Source organism: Saccopteryx bilineata, chromosome X, assembly GCF_036850765.1.
Source record: "Saccopteryx bilineata isolate mSacBil1 chromosome X, mSacBil1_pri_phased_curated, whole genome shotgun sequence".
NCBI lineage: Eukaryota > Metazoa > Chordata > Mammalia > Chiroptera > Emballonuridae > Saccopteryx > Saccopteryx bilineata.
Window position 1 is genome coordinate 94,484,733 of NC_089502.1, and position 14,437 is coordinate 94,499,169.

Here is a 14,437-nt window from a genome sequence, read left to right on the forward strand (position 1 = left end):
TGGACTTTTCAGCATGGTGGTCTAGAGTATTTGGACTTATTACATGGTATAATTCAATGCTCCAAGAGTGATTGTCCCAAGAGAGAAGGACAGCTTGCCAGTTTATTAAGACCTGTGCCCTCAAACTGGACCAACATTCATTTCTCCTTCTCCATGAAAGAAATGTCAAAGAATATGCAGCCATCTTTAATTTGCCTCAAAGTGCAATACAATATCCACTAGTCATAAGTGGTTACTAAGCATGTAGTATGTGGCTAGTCCATATTGAGATGTGCTCTAAGTATAAAATACCAGATTTCAAAAGTTTAGGACAAAAAGGGATGTAAAATATCTTGTTAATAATGTTTTACATTGACCACATGTTCAGAGGATATTTTAGATATTCTTTATTAAATAAAATCTATTATTAGAATTAAATTTAATCACCTGTTTCTTTTTTATTTTTCAATATAGTTACTAGAAAATTTAAAATGTCATATGTGGCGCATACTATATTTCTGTTGGACAATGCTGTTTTAAATTTTAACGAGTATTCCCAGATTTCATGTATATGTCAAAAAAAGGAAAAACAAATGCATTTTGATTCTCTAAACTTATGTCATTTAGAGGTTAGTAAACTCTGACACACCCACTGTCTCCTGACAGTTCTACTAGAGAGCCAGCACTGCTACTTAGTAACCTAGAAGAAATGGTCTCAACAGAGCCAAATAATAACCACTATCCCATATGCAGGATCTAAAGACATCAGTGTAGAGATGAAGGAAACTTAAAAGGTAATACAGCCAGAAAGCATATTTTCTTTTCTCTTTTCTATTATCTGTTTACTCTGTTTTTCTGGGTGTGTGAGTTTAGTTGCAGCCAAATGCTGATGTCTTAACCTACTAACAATATGAGAAAAAATAAAGGAGAAGGCTGGATTTAAGAGCAGGAGGAGCCTGACCAAGCGGTGGCACACTGGATAGAGCTTTGGATTGGGACACAGAAGACCCAGGTTCAAAACCCCGAGGTCTCCAGCTTGAGTGTGGGCTCATCTAGTTTGAGCACAGCTCACCAGCTTGAACCCAAGGTGAATGGCTTGAGCAAGGGGTCGCTCAGTCTGCTGTAGCCCCCCGGTCAAGGCACATATGAGAAAGCAATCAATGAACAACTAAGGTGCTGCAATGAAAAATTGATGCTTCTCATCGTTCTCCCTTCCTGTCTGTCTGTCCCTATCTGTCCCTCTCTTTGTCTCTCTCTCCCTGTCTCTGTCACAAAAAAAAGAAGAAGAAAAAGAGCAGGAGGAATATTATTTCAGTGTATAAGAATACTATGGCCTGGTTCTTTTTGAAAAGAATTCTAAAGTGTTACCTGGTACCCTGTCCTTTAAATTCTTACTTAGTAGTAAGAATCCTCAAAGTTATTAGGAATGTTTGTTTTCAACAGAAGAGTAAACAAGACTCTAGCCATCCTACCAAAACATTATTAGTATCTTCAGTGTGCCATAGAAGCCTTGTTGGTGAGAATAATGTTCATCAATTTTTTTCATTATCTTTTTTCCTCTTTAAAAGTTCAAAGCATAAAGCAGGAAAGGTACAGATATCCTCCTTTTGCAGGTGAAGAAATCAAGACAAAAAGCATAAATAGGCCCTGGTTGATTGGCTCGGTGGTAGAGCGTCGGCCTGGTGTGCGGAAGTCCTGGGTTCGATTCCCGACCAGGGCACACACAGGAGAGGCACCCATCTGCTTCTCTACCCCTCCCCCTCTCCTTCCTCTCTGTCTCTCTCTTCCCCTCCCGCAGCTGAGGCTCCATTGGAGCAAAAGATGGCCCAGGTGCTGGGGATGGCTCCTTGGCCTCTGCCCTAGGTGCTAGAGTGGCTCTGGTCACGACAGAGCGACACCCTGGATGGGCAGAGCATCGCCCCCTGGTAGGCATGCCTGGTGGATCCTGGTTGGGTGCATGCGGGAGTCTGACTGCCTCCCCGTTTCCAGCTTCAGAAAAATACAAAAAAAAAAAAAAAGCATGAATAACATGGCCAAGGCCACACACAAAAAAGTCAACAATGAAGTGTATGTGCACATGTCTATGTGTATGTGTGTGTAGTATATGAATCAGGCAGGGGGGAAATTCTGCAGCCCAGTAATACAAGGATAAGAGCCTTTGAGAGTATGCATTTGAACAGCTGCTTTAGGATCTAAACTGTCTAAACTCAGTCACTAAGCCTGGCTGGAAACAGTTTGGTTATTGTTAATAGATCAATAATCGGGAATCTACTGCCTAGACAAGTGAGAATTACACAGATCTGCTGGAAACACAGCCTAACTTCTGTCTAATTACATTTTTAAAAATAAAAATGAGAGTCACTATTAAAAAAGTTGTAGTAGGACTAAAAAATACAAAGAAGGCAACAAATTACCACCAATTTCACCATCCACCAGGTTTAAAAAATATATCTGTAATATTTGGTACATGACATTCCAGACCTCTTTGTAAGGATCTACAAAAGAGGCAGATGGAAGAATGGATGGATGAATGGTTGATATGAATGAACAACTAAACAAATGGATGATTAAAAAGAGGAGGAAGGCAACAAATAAAGAAGGAGGAATGGAAGGAGAGAAGAAAAGGCAAGAAAGAAATACAAATATCTGAGAATTTAATCATATTATATTTGCTCTTTTATTGACATAAATGTATTTTTATCTAATTGGAAAAAAAACTGAAGTGAACTGAAGAAGTGCTGAACTTCAAATTAAATATACCGTATATATATTTGTTTTTAAAAGAGCCATGTAGCATAAAGTCAAAAGATCATAAAATCATTAATATATTTGAGTCTTTGTTGCTGTTTTTTTTCTTCTTTTTTCAAGTGAGAGGAGGGGAGATAGAAAGACAGACTCCCACATGTGCTCTGACCATGATCCACCTGGCAACCCCTGTCTGAGGCCAATGCTCTGCCCATCTCAGAGAAAGTGGTAAAACATTGGCAAAACTTTTACCTGAATTATTTCAAAGGCAGACCAAGTACTTACCAACCTTGAAGCTCTAAGAGAAACTGTTGGAATGTTAGTGACTGTTGGTTTTTACTTGTACTATGTTTGCTTTTAACAATGATATAGCTCTGGAATTGAGCAACCAAGATTCGAAACCTTAAATTTTCCTTGCTATCAATTTTCAAATTTTATGATCTATAAGATTTCTGTCTTTTCCTGACTTAACTGTGGCATGGGAATATATTTTTTAGGTGGGGGTAATTTTATTCAGTCATTTTTCCCTATTCTTGTTTATTTTTATACTGAGAAGATAATCTTTTATTCCACAAACTCAAACAAACTGTACCCCAAATTGTCTCAAATGCAATTATTTACCTCAGTGCTTTGTATAGTAGCAACTTATATTAGATACTCAATAAATGTTCGATGATTTGAATAGAGTGTAGATGCTTAATAGTAACTGATTGGCAAAAAACCACTATATTATAGCTTTCTTTTAATACAATTTATGTATCTATTTAAAATGGTATCAACAAAGAGTTTTTAAGAACATTGGAAAATATTGGTGAAATACTCACAAGTGAAAAGCAGACCTAAAAACTTTCTTTATGTGAAAATACAATAATAAGAATCCAAGAATTAAATATAAAGAAAATATGCTATATATGTTTATGTGTTTATGTGTATAATCTTGAATTACAGATAACAGAACACTATTCATTCTACTTTCAATCATGTTTTTGGGTGTAATCAGGAAAATAATAAGGAGACAGGGCTTGGCAAGGAACCAGTGGAATAACTGTAGTCAATTGCAGAAAATTTTAAGGAAAAGATCTTGAATTGAATTTTTCCAAGATGTGAGATAATACATTTGGTAAGAAGGCAAGCAGGCAAGCCAGCTGCTGGGGCTCAGAAGGAAATAACAGAAAGCCTCCCATCTAGGGGACAGTGAGCTCTTTATGGTGTATTCTTGGTACCTGAAGACCTCAGTTCATGCTCTGATCCCATGGCTTCCTGCTGTATGTAATTAATCTCTTTATAGCTTTTATATTCTAATCTGATAAATGAGGAAAAAACTTCTAGTTCACAACCAAATAAGTTCTAAGAACTAGGAACTCATACTTGTGAGGCTCAAATAAGATGCCCTGTGTGAAAGCATTCATAAGGTTCTAGAAGTTCATACCAAAATAATGTCACTCATTACTATTTTCTGATTACAGCAGAAGCAAGAGAAAGGCATGGGCTCTATGCTGAACAGACATGTAATCATGTTTAAGCCTTTCCATAGGCTGCTGCTACTTAGAGAGTGGCAAGGTAAGCTAATATTGTTTAAGCCATCTCGTACTTCCTGCCAATCCCTTGGTATGGCATTCTGCTGAAGCTCTTTGTCCTGTTACACAGTTGCCCTTATTAGCCATCCTAATTTGGTAGGCTGAGCCTTTGTCATTTTATTTTCTTTGGTCATACCCCATGATGACACAAATGCTGTAAAAGTTGCACAAGATTTAAGTTACAGGCCTGTTTCCTTTAGAGCATTTCAGCATTGTAACTGAATTCTATATGTTCTTTACCATCAGCTTCCAGCATAATTTAAAATTATCTCTGTTACCTACTTTATTCATTGTTAAGTTTATCCAGATGTGTGTTTATACACAGAGAATATGTTTACTGAGTTTTTCATATTTTAAGTTCCAAATGGAAATCTTGGAGATTGAGAATAAATTCATATAATGTACCAAAATATTGTTCCAAATCCAGCCATTGAAGGTATAATTTTCAGCAAATTATTGAATGCCAAAAATCTGCCTGTATTTTCTTTTTTTAATGTTTATTTACTGATTTGAGAGACAGAGAGACATCGATTTGCTGTTCCACCCATTTATGCATACATTGAGTGATCTTTGTATGTGCCCTGACTGGGGATGGAACCTGCAACCAAGACAACATACTAACCATATCAAGACAACACTTTAACCAACTGAGCTAGAGGGCCAGAGCCTCACTGTATTTGTTAAAAACACAATGAGCACTTTGGTTTTCAGAATAACTTAACATAAGCTTCAGAATATGACTAGACGAGTGGATTTCACTTGCTAAAGAGAATATTACTGTTCTCCACATTTATTTTGGAAAAAAACATTTCTCATGATAATAAGACCTATTTGTTTCCAACAAATAAGAAATGAAATGGGTGGGAGCAGAAGAAAAAGTTCATGAAGTTCATCTCAGCTAGGGCAGACGCTTGGAGCCAGTGAGCTCTGTATGGCATGTGGGAAGTTTATGTAAAATGGTCAGCTGTTCCTGGGTGAACTATAAGCATTTGTCTAACCTGTTCCTGGAGACTTCTGTCATCATGAAAGAAACAAGTGCATCCTGGACTTTTTGATCTAGGCTTCCCTGGATTAACAAATTTGAAGGTAGAGGTGTAGAGAAGGACATATTAAGAGCTTAAAGAATACTGTCCATTCTGGTGTGATTTCTGAGATATGTTGACATCCTGCGTGACAAGACAATTTCTGTTTGCCAAAGGCAATGATAATTTGAATATTTTGTTTATCAATATTTTGGCTTCAATTTTGTTGCTGTTCCCTAATACCAAGAGGTAATTTAGCTCCTGTGATCTCTTCCAAGAAATTCACTGAACTAGTCTAATCAATAGATTTAGTTCCCACCATTTTCTGCATTTATGTCCTTTTTTTATGTACTTGTATTTTCAGCAGGATTTCAGAGTTCACAGCAAACTGAGAGGATGTGCCAAATGCTGCCTCCTCCATGAAACTGTTTGAGCAATAGCAGTTGTAGCAGCAACAAGTAGGCAATATATGTGAGGGATGTCTCCTCATTCAGATGCCTCTTCAAACACTGAGGCTGACCACATACAACACAAAAGTGACCTTGACAATGAGCTTGGCTTTTGCCCATTGGGAATCCCACTAAGATCAGAGCATCTTTTTCTCAGTTTCCCTAGATATCTGAAGTTTGGAAATTATTAGCAGTATAAAATTGAACTCTTAATATTAAATCATGCTACATCTTTACATTTACCTAATAGTTCAGCCTTCAGGACTAAAGCAGTTTCATGTGTACTTTATTAAACTTTAGCTCCAAATTTCAGATTGATAAAAGCTTCCGAATCAGAGAAACTTTATTTGCTGATAGTTTAAACTGCACCAAACTTCAGAATTTTCTTCAACTTATTTAAAATAAAATAAAAAACACAGAAAAACCATATATACATGTCCGCATGCAAACAAATGCACACTGTAGATGAAAGAGGAAGAGTTGTAAGTCCACATATAGCAATGTTCTTTAGGAATTTTTTTTAATTTTTGTCTTTTTATTTTTAATTTAAGATACTATCTAAAAGGGAACAATTTTTAAAAATCACTCCCTTTTTTAAGACTTTATTCATTTTAAAGAGGGTAGAGAGAAAGAAGGTAGAGAGAAGCAGGAAGCATCAACTCCCATATGTGCCCAGACCAGGCAAGCCCAGGGTTTCAAACCAGCGACTTCAGTGTTCCAGGTTGACGCTTTACCCACTGCACCACCACAGGTCAGGCCAAGTCACTTCCAAGGCATTTAAACAGCTGCCTTCTAAACTATGCTAGCAGATATTAGCATAATTATTTGTAAAACAGATTAAAAACTTCAGTAGATGCTTAACAATAATTGTTAAGCACTAACAACTGCATCAGTATTTTAGAAGTGAGGAAAACACTTTCTAAATTATACAGATTTGAGTTTAAGTAATAATTTTTCCAAGTGATAATTAAATCCCAATATAGCTTGGAATCACATCTTTTATTCACCAACAAGGCTTTTAGCAATATAAGATAGATCTACGGTAGTATTAAAAATGAAGGTCATTTGTAGCAATATTTTTGTTCATTTATCTCCACAGGCAAGTGAAATAAAGGACAGAATAAACAAATGAGACTATATCAAACTAAAAAGCTTTTGCACAGCAAAAGACACCATAAACAAATAAAAAGGCAACCTACACAATGGGAGAATATATTCGCCAATACGTCTGATAAGGGGTTAATAACCAAAATTTATAAAGAACTTCTAAAACTCAACTCCAGGAAGGTAAACAATCCAATTAAAAAATGGGCAAAAGAGCCCTGGCCGGTTGGCTCAGCGGTAGAGCATCGGCCTAGCGTGCGGAGGACCCGGGTTCGATTCCTGGCCAGGGCACACAGGAGAAGCGCCCATTTGCTTCTCCACCCCTCCGCCGCGCTTTCCTCTCTGTCTCTCTCTTCCCCTCCCGCAGCCAAGGCTCCATTGGAGCAGAGATGGCCCGGGCGCTGGGGATGGCTCTGTGGCCTCTGCCTCAGGTGCTAGAGTGGCTCTGGTCACAAGATGGCGACGCCCAGGATGGGCAGAGCATCGCCCCCTGGTGGGCAGAGCATCGCCCCTGGTGGGCGTGCCGGGTGGATCCCGGTCGGGCGCATGCGGGAGTCTGTCTGACTGTCTCTCCCCGTTTCCAGCTTCAGAAAAATGAAAAAATGAAAAAAAAAATGGGCAAAAGAACTGAATAGACACTTCTCCAAAGAGGACATACAGTTGGCCAATAGACAGATGAAAAAATGTTCAACGTTACTAATCATCAGAGAAATGTAAATTAAAACCACAATGAGATACCACCTCACACCTGTCAGAATGGCGCTCATTAATAAAACAACGCACAATATGTGCTGGCAAGAGTGTCCTGCACTGCTGGTGGGAATGCAGACTTGTACAGCCACTGTGGAGAAATGTATAGGTTTTCCTCAAAAAATTAAAAATGGAACTGCCTTTTGACCCAGCTATTCCACTTTTAGGAATATGTCCTAAGAATACCAGACCACTGATTCAAAGAAGATGTGCACCCTCATGTTTATTGCAGCATTGTTTACAATAGACAAGATCTGGAAACAGCCCAAGTGTCCCTCAGTGGATGAGTGGATTAAAAAGCAGTGGTGCAAATACACGATGGAATACCACACAGCCATGAAAAAGAAGGAAATCTTATCTTTTGTGACAGCATAGATGAATCTGGAGAATATTATGGTACGTGAAATAAGCCAAGCAGAGAAAGAAAAATATCACATGATCTCACATATATGTGAAATCAAATGAACAAAGTGAACTGAGGAATGGAATAGAGGCAGAGGCAGGGTCACAAGGACCAGAGGGACAGCAGTCAGACGGAAGGGGAATGAGGGGAAGAAATCAGAGAAGGTAAAGGGATTAGTGAAACTATATATACATAACGTGGAGATATAGATAACAGGACAGCAAATCCTAGAGGGAAGGGGAAGGGAGATAGGGGGAGGGGGGCCAAGGGGGTATAAAAGGGACACAGAGGTAGGGGTGAGGGAGTTATATTCAATGGGACACTTGAATCCATGTAATCACAATAAATTAAAAATTAATAAAAATTTTAAAAAAATGAATGTCACTCAGTAAATGCAAACATTTCTATCAGATAGGAAACAGAGACTAAAGAGTACACATCACAGTACACTAGGGATTTCTGTTATGAAGCTAGCATGAACATACCTTATTGGCAGAGTATTTCTCCTACAAATACCAGAGAACTAGATATACCAGCGTCATCATTTCTTGAAAAAGACACCCTTCCTTTAGGTATCTAGCTGATCATGAGATGTTGTATCCTCTCCTTTCTGTGGGTAACTCCATTTCATTAGTATCAATTATGAGAAGCATACCCAAGTTCATTCTTCTAATGTTATTAAGGCTGCATATAAAACTGTCTTCCATTAATAATCATGTAAAAAAATCTAAAATGCAGATTCCTTGAACAAGCTAATTCAAATAGCAGAATCTGACAATATGGTAAGAAGCATACTTCATACTCTCAGGCTCTCGGTTAAGAAATACATGCAAGTCTGTTGAAGAAATAAGACACAAATATACTATATATTTGTATAAACTGTAGTCTACACTTCAAAACAGTAGTTATTAAAACATGTAATAGATAGTAATGTCCAAATGTCAGAAATACTGCCTACAAGAAAATGAAGAGAAATTTTTGAACTACATTCTTTAGCATGAATAGAAGACAGATGTCATAGTTCTGGTCAATAATTCTATAAATGGATGCAGCCATCTGAGATGCTTTTTTACAGGCCAAAACTGAAAACAATCACATGTGATGCAGTGATGATGGAGAACAAGTATTTAGTTTTGGGAGGACTTCTTAGCTATAAGGACTTTATCATTATAAGGACTTTATCATTATTTATTATTATTATGTAACTGTTAGCTAGATAAGACTATGGGAGGGTTAAATCAGCACTACTATCAAGATTGAAAAAAATCTTTGTTTCATGTCCTCATTAGTATTTTAATGATCTCATTAGTGAGAATTTATTAAAGTTAGTATATCAAACATGTACACATATGCATGTACATATGCATAGAATATTTTTAAGTATATTGATATTCCTCATTTCCTCCAGCAGAGGTCAGAAAATAACAATACAGGAACATGAAACATGTATAAACCAAGAAAATATTTTAGAGTGACTTTTCCCTAGATAAGATTATGGAGGGGTTTTTTTGGTTTTGGTTTTTTGGAATTTTTTAATTTTGTTTTGTTAGTTTTTATTTATCCATATTCTCTAATTACATTTTTACAATAAATATGCTTTTATTTTGTTATAAAAGCAATGGCAGCTATTTTAAGCTTTATAAACAACACTATTAGCATATGTGTTTACCTTGCATCAAATCAGAAATACTGCTTGTTTGTATTTTTGTAATGGTACCTACATTATTTGAAATACTCTGAGAAAGCAGCACATTTGGCCATCACTATGAAAAAGTATTGTGTAACATCATTTGCACAAGTGATGACTGTAAGCAACCCTTTCCAAACAAGGAACTTAATGTCAGCCATAAGATTACCAGAAAAACAAACATCCCGACCATAGCTCCTGACTGCCAAGAAACACTGCATACATAAAGACAGAAAAGTGAATATAAACTCTAGTCACCTCCTTTGTCTGGAGAAACCTAAAAGAGATCCCAGTGTTCTGAGAAGTAAGTCTCTGTAAGTCTTACATGTTAGGACAAGGAAGACAAAAAAAATCAGTCAATGTGACCTACATTTAAAAGCAAGGAACCCAATGAAAGATGTTTACTAGGTGCTGATAATTGGTGTTCAACAAATTGCACTATCACTATGCTACATTATCATTAATAAATATTGTGTCTTTTTTCTGCCAGACATATGAAACCAAAGTAAAAAGACTTATAAAATAAAATCTGAAGTCCAACCAAAACTGTTATTATAAATTAAGAAAATCTTTTACCCATATTATTCCAAATTAAATAGATTTTGATTTCCTGTTTTATTAAATGATTCATAATGTATGATCTATTATTATCTGTCCTTCTTAATATTATCACTCACAAATAATATATGTGTCAGTGTGTCAACATTGTTATATGAATCAAACTGAGTATTGTTAATTTCTTCTGTCTCCTAAGGGGATGATTCCTACAAGTAAGGGATATGTCTATACTGCTCACTTCCACCTACAGAGGCAAATAAGGAAGAAAGGAAAATTTAAATTTAAAATCTCTGCCAGTTTTTCTGTGGAACTGTAAGTGAGGGTGCCAGAGTAAGTGAACCTTAGCTTGTCAGAGAGCATCAATGACTTTTTAAACCAAATGCTGGTAAACAAAGATCAGTAAGATATAAGAAGAGTCTGAAGACCAGAAACATGGTGGGAGACTAGAATCCACAGAGAAACGTGGCCAGTGGAAAATTCCTAGATGTGCATAAGTATAAGGGCTCATTAGAATTAGAATGTATAATATTCAATTCTCAGCTGTTTGTGTTTCTACAATTTAACCTCCTTCCCATTGTTCAAAATTTCAGTCATTTATGCCGTACACAAATACTTGGCGTGGTCTGAGGAAAATCACAAGGACTTTCAACCCACGTTGGCATGGAGCAAAGGGTAGAAAAAAGTCAGAGGCCATGAGATGTAGATGAGCATAGGTACCATGGAGGCAGGAACCATAAGCAACAAATGATCATGAGAATGTGAGACCTAGTAAACTCACAGAAATCTTGAGGAGATCCCTTCCATATAGCTTCATCCAGGGAGACTACAATAGTCTTATCATCAAGACTACCTCACAACCCACTCTCCAGACAAAAAGCCCTGCTGAAAAGTCAGTGACTTTGGCCAGGGAGTAGAGGTCTGGAAAAATTCAGGGGAAACAGTGACTCAGTTGTCTGGCTTCGAGGTGGGGGCCATTTCCTATACTTTCTTGTGAATCTGACTGGTGTTTCTCTCCTTGGGATATTCAGTAGAAACACCCTCTTACCTGTCACAGACACATACTCTGGGCTCCAGAGGTGCCAACCACTTGACTTCAAGTGGCTCCACCCTTCTGAGTTCAGGGAGCCTGAACCCTGGAGAGACTGAAACCTGTGACTCTGGGGTGAGTGCCATACCCACTACCTTCCCTGAAGCCTGACCAACTTATAACTCTCAAGAGAAATCACTAGCCCCATAAGCATGACTTCACCAGAGGCTCTTTCAGTGACTGAGCATAACAGGCAGCCAGCAGGGGAAGGAGTGAGAGTCAAACTTTAGGGTGTCCCTGGGCTCAGAGCTGGTAAAAGCTGACCTTGGAGTGCAGCTTGGTCCTTTCTGCATACACGTGAGCCCAGCAGAGATAGTCACAAACCATGGTTCACTTGTAGCTCCAAACAGCATACTGAGGGTCAGTCACAGGCAGTGTCTTACATTAATTTGCACCAGGTGTCTTCGTAAGAGGCCCAGAATCAACACAACCAGTGGCCTGCTTCAGACAACATCAGAGCAGGATTGAATTAGCTTCACAAGCAGCATATCCAAATGGAGATCTCATCAGGCACCATACCCAGTTGAGACAAATTCTACTTCTTGTGGTCAGTACCGGCAGAGCAGAGAACCCCAAAACTACTAGAATTAATAAATTCAATAAACTACCAAGATACAAAATAAATATCCAGAAATCAGTTGCATTTTTATACACCAACAATGATCAAAAATGGAAACCAAGAAAACATATTATTCACAATAACTTCAAAAATAATATAATACTTAGGAATAAATTTAACAAAGGATTTAAAAGACCTGTGCTCTGAAAATTATAAGACACTAAAGAAGAAATTGAAGAAGATACAAACAAGTGAAAAAATATACTGTGTTCATGAATAAGAATGAACAACATTAAAATATCCATATTATCCAAAGCTAAATACAGATTCAATGTAATTCCTATCAAGATATCAATGGTGTATTTCACAGAATTAGAACAAATATTCCAGTCTGACCAGGCCGTGGTGCAGTGGATAGAGTATTGGACTGGGATGTGGAAGACTCAGGTTTGAAACCCCGAGTTCACTGGCTTGAGTGTGGGCTCATCTGGCTTGAGTGCAGGTTCATCTGGATTGAGCACAGGGTCACTGGCTTGAGTGTGGGATCATAGACATGACTCCATGGTCACTGGCTTGAGCTCAAGGTCGCTGGCTTGAGCAAGGGGTCACTCGATCTGTTGTAGCCCGCAGGTCAAGGCACATTGAGAAAGCAATCAATAAACAACTAGGTACTGCAACAAAGACTTGATGCTTCTCATCACTCTCTCTGTCTGTCTGTCCTTATCTGTCCCTCTCTCTGACTCTCTCTGTCTCTGTCAAAAAAAGAACAAATATTCCAAAAATTTATATAGAAACACAAAAACCCCAAATAGCCACAGCAATCTTGAGAAAGAAGAACAAAGATGGAGGAATCAAGCTACCTAATATCAAAGTTTACTACAAGGCCATAGTAATCAAAACAGCATGATACTGGCATAAAAACAGACATATAGATGAATAGAACAGAATAGCAAGCCCACACCTATATGGTCAAATAATATTTGACAAAAGAGGCAAGAATATGCCATGGGATAAAGTTAGTCTATTCCAGGGGTTCCCAAACTTTTTACACAAGGGCCCAGTTCACAGTCCCTCAGACCGTTGGAGGGCTGGACTATAAAAAAACAACAAATATGAACAAATCCCTATGCATACTGCACATATCTTATTTTAAAGTAAAAAAACAAAACAGGAACAAATACAATATTTAAAATAAAGAACAAGTAATTTTAAATCAACAAACTGACCAGTATTTCAATGGGAACTATGCTCCTCTCACTGACCACCAGTGAAAGAGGTGCCCCTTCTGGAAGTGTGGCAGGGGCGGATAAATGGCCTCAGGGGGCTGCATGCAGCCCACGGGCCATAGTTTGGGGACCCCCGGTCTATTTAATAGATGGGGTTAGGAAAATTTGACAGGTATATGCAAATAAATGAAACTAAACTACTCTCTTACACCATATATAAGAATAAACTCAAAATGGATTAAAGACTTAAATATTAGACTCAAAACCATAAAATTATAGAAGAAAACATAAGCAGTAAAATTCAGACATTTCCCGTAGCAATATTTTTTAGATGTATCTTCCTGAGCAAGGAAAACAAAAGAAAAATAAACAAATGGGATTTCATCAAACTAAGAAATATTTGCACACCAACAAAAACCATCAACAAAATGAAAAGGTAAACCACAAAATGGGAGAACATATCTGCTAATACATCTAACATAAGATTATTATCCAAGATTTATTAAAAAAAACTTATAAAACTTAACACAAAAAAAAACCCACAAAAGAAAATATCCAATTAAAAAATGGGTAAAAGACCTGAATAGAAACTTTTCTAATGAGGACATATGGCCAACAGACATATGAAAAGATGCTCATCATCATTAATCACCAGAGAATTATAAATTAAAACCACAATGAGATATCACTTTACACCTGTCAGGATAGCTATCATCAATAAATAAACAAGTGTTGGGAGGATGTGGAGAAAAGGAAACCCTCCTGCACTGTTGGTAGGAGTGCAGATTGATAAAGCCACCATTGAAAGCAGTATGGTGTTATCTGAATATATTAAAAATGGATCCAGCAATCCCACTTCTGGGACTATATCCTAAGAATCCCAAAGCACTAATTCGAAAGAATATATACACCCCTATGTTTATTGCAGTGTTATTTACAATAGCCAAGATCTGGAAACAGCCTAACTGGTCATCAGTAAATGAGTGGAAAAAGTGGTGGTATATTTACACAATGGAATACTATGTAGTCATAAAAAAGCAGGAAATCTTACCTTTTCTGACAGCATAGATGAACTTGAAAAGCATTATGCTAAGAGAAATAAGCCAATTAGAGAAAAACAAGTACCATATAATTTCACTCATGTGGATTCCACTATTCAAAAGGAACTAACAAGCAAAACTGAGACGGTCTCATACATGGAGAGTTGGCTGACAGTTGTCCAGAGTGGGTGCTGGGTAAGGGAAAAAAAGGTGGAGCAAAAAAATACAATTAAAATAAAATAAAAACTCTT

The 14,437-nt window shown here is 37.4% G+C and overlaps 1 protein-coding gene across 1 annotated transcript in view; it reads right to left on the minus strand.

Annotated features, from left to right (window-relative positions):
- The window catches only part of MAOB (monoamine oxidase B), a 165,553-nt gene that overhangs the window by 77,297 nt on the left and 73,819 nt on the right, over positions 1–14,437 (minus strand). The gene's annotated exons all lie outside the window — the stretch shown is intronic.